Source organism: Triticum dicoccoides, chromosome 4B (genome assembly GCF_002162155.2).
Source record: "Triticum dicoccoides isolate Atlit2015 ecotype Zavitan chromosome 4B, WEW_v2.0, whole genome shotgun sequence".
Taxonomy (NCBI): Eukaryota; Viridiplantae; Streptophyta; class Magnoliopsida; order Poales; family Poaceae; genus Triticum; species Triticum dicoccoides.
Genome location: NC_041387.1, coordinates 381,172,094 through 381,175,696, shown reverse-complemented (window position 1 = coordinate 381,175,696; position 3,603 = coordinate 381,172,094).

Here is a 3,603-nt window from a genome sequence, read left to right as displayed (position 1 = left end):
CAACTTGTGGCAAAATTTGGTGGAATGTAAGGTTAGGCAAGTTTGATTAACTTAGGTGAGTGTTTGGTTCAAGCCACGCCTTAGGCAAGCCACACTGGCCCCACATGACATACACACAAAAAATGTGGCAAGATTCCCTTAGGCTTGCCAACTTGTGGCTCTCATTTTGAAGAACTTATTAATAACTTTGCCTGAGCTTAGTTGTGGCAAAGTTAGTCATGAATTAAGTTCAACCATGGAGTCTTCTAGATTATACATGTGGCAGAATCTGGTGGATGATATCCAATGGCCAGTAGTGCTCGGATTTGCCATCTTTGTACCGTCGGATTGGCTTCATCCAACGACCAACTTTCAAAGTTTTTCACACACCATATAGGGGGTATAGATATAGATGTGCCGGTCCATTGCAATGGATCCAAAGTATATCTATTTAGTGGAGTGCACTCTAAACACATTATCTAATTATTTTTCTCTAACCTTCCGTAGCCATGCAACCAAGCCACATAAGCTTCATGGGTGCCCCCCACATCATATTATTCATACTACGTTGATTGAAAAAAAGATAAATCACCCAAAACAAGATCTTCCCATTTTTTGTTCCTACGATGTTGTGCCGTGCACGTATCTACTAGTTGTATAGTGGTAGTACTAGTAATATAATAGTATTAGGAGTACAAACTTGGTAGGAGTGGTACTAATACGGAATGCTCCTACTCTATCAACGAGCCCCGTCTGACACAAAATTTCTTGGCTTCCGTGCTACAGCTAGATCTTCCCCTTGTTTCTGTTTTCCAACCCGGCGGCGGGCGGGGTGTCGGTTTGCTCAACGGGCGGTCCCACATGAAAGTGAAAATGCTAGGCTGTAGGCAACACGCCTTCCCTAAGCTATGTGTCGTGCCGGACGGGCCGTGTTGTATTCCCGATTCTCGGGCGTGTGGGGGTGCGATGCGAACATGGCAGGCCTTTTCCTTTTACTAGCAATGTGCCCGTGCGTCGCTACGGATCCAAAGTAGTAGAATAGTAGTATTTGTTCACAAAATTGAAAGAAATCACTATTGTTTTGATATACTCCTAATATATTACTCCCTCCGTACCTAAATATTTGTCTTTTTGAGATTTCAAATGGACTATCACATACGGGTTATATAGACATATTCTAGTGTTTCTACTACCTCTCTCTTAGTTTACAGGGCGTGCGCGTACCCGTAGGTCGTCAATTTGACCAACCTAATACAAGTCATATATTACAAAAAATATACCAACATAAACTTCGGAGTTTCTACTTTCAAAAGATATAATTTTTGTGTTATATAGTTTATATTAGGGTGATAAAATTGGTAACCTAGGTATACGCACAGGACTTGTAAACTGAAATGGAGGTAGTAGCAAGATGCCCGCGCGTTGCACGAAGTTGATGGAAAAGGTAAGCACAACTTATAAATTGACGGATGGAGTACTAGTTACAGTGATGCATATAATTAAGCAAAGGGATCGCACATGTTGGTATTGACTGGAACGAGAATGCAACAGCACAATAAGAATTAAGGCCAGGATGATGTGATCGCAGTGGTGGTTCTAGAAGGCAAGAAGAAAGATGGATCCACAAACGTACGACCTCCTCATCAACTTAGTGCGCCGGGCCACCGTCCGGCGGCTAAGGAGCGGCGGCTTTTGTGGCGAGGTCGAGGTGCTTCTCAACAAAGGCATCCAAGGCTTCCAGCCGGTTGAGGAAGGCCAACGTCGTAGCGTCCTCACTGGCCTTGTAGATACCTATGTACACGATTTGCTCATACGCGTGGATGTGTAGGTCAACGAATTCTTGCAGGGCGAGGCGCCTCGCGGCGAGTGCGACCTCCAGGTGGACATTCTTCGTGGTGTCGGCGGGCAGTCGCAGGCCACCAGTGCTTGAAAGAGGTTCCGACCATGGAGGTCGATTAGGGTGGCAGGCAATGAGGAGCCCGGGCGCGCGGGCTGGAGGAGTACGGCGATGTCGTCCGCGAGCTTCTTGAGGACGGTGAACTTGTTGTTGGTGGCAACGATCATCTGGTCCAACTGAGAGTCGTAGTTGGCGTCGACGACGGCCATCCACCAGCCGGTCTCCAACACCGTCTGGAGACGATCCTCAGCGCCATGCCGTAGGCCGGTGTCGTGGACCATCTGGCGCAGCCGCTGGCCGCTCACGCGCATCGCCGCCATGGGTCTGGAGCGAGCTCTTTTGCGCTTAGTGTAGGTGCTTAGGAAAGTGCTTAGGTGCGTACGATGTGGTAGATGCATTGGAATGGAGGAGGGGCGCCTTTCTATGAGGGCAATGAGGGGAAACTGTGTTGCATTCACATCGTGCAACCTCTTTTCCCGGACCTCCTCCCATTACTTCCCTCATGCATTAATTGAAGGAGGATACATTGGCCGTTCAACATATCGGGAACCGCTACTCCCTCCCTTGTCTGCATTAAAGGCGTATCGGGAACTGCGCCTCCCGCTGTCAAATCGAATACTCCCTCCGTCTAGGTGAGTACTATAAGTCATCTTACAAAAACCAAATACTAGTAAGACTAGCCACCGTGGGAGTAACTTCAGCAGTAACATCGAGTCCAACTCAGCAAATTTGCTTATGTGGCTAGTTACTGTAACATCACATGTCCCAATGCAATATGAGTCTATAACCTAATAAATGAAGCTTTGCATGTTACCACACTTATGTTACTACTACCTCTGTCCGGGTTTATTGGTCCCCATTGTATTTTGTGCCAAATTTTGACCATAGATTAAACTAAGAAAATGTTCACGCATGTCACCAAACATTATATTTTTCAAAACTATGTTCAAAGACGAATCCAATGAGATAATTTTTCTTGACATGCATTAATATTTTGTTAGTTAAATCTTTAGTCAAAATTTGGCACAAACTATAAAAGGGACCTATAAACTATAAAAGTTCACGAGCACTCTCTATATGTACCACCTTTTTTTTAATTTCAAGTTTTGCTCCATGGCGCAATCCATCGATACTACAACTGTACAAAAGTGGAGTATATACATTTTTAAAAGGCTAGAGGGCTGGGCAGTCTAGCTCGGTCGGTTTCACGAGAGGTGAGGGCCTTTGTGATTTGACGGCTCATTAATGCTGTCAAATCGAATAGTACTGCGCCACCCGCTGCACGCCCGGCGCCTCCATTAAACCCCTTCGTTAAATCCACATGCAAACCGAGAATCCTACTCCGGCCACACGTCCGCTCATGAGCGGGCCGGAATTAAACGCAACACCGGCCGAGTTCCTCCCGTCCGCCCTCAGTTTAAACGAGGCCAGATGCCGGCCAAGCTCCTACCGTCCGCCCTCTATTTACACGAGGCAGACAGACAGCAGGAAAGAATCATACCCCTCCGCCGCTCCCCCATCTCCTCCTTCACCATTTTCTCCACCCTTCCGATGGCTTCCGATGATCCGTTCTCCGGCATATTACCCAGCTGGGTGGCCCACCGAGCCCTCCGGATGCAGGCGATGCCGCTCGGTGCTTCACCAACCTCGCTTGGCCCAACGGAGCTAGTTGCCGCCCCAAGCAGGCGCGTGGTTCTGCAACTCGCCGCTCCAGTTCAGCTCGATGA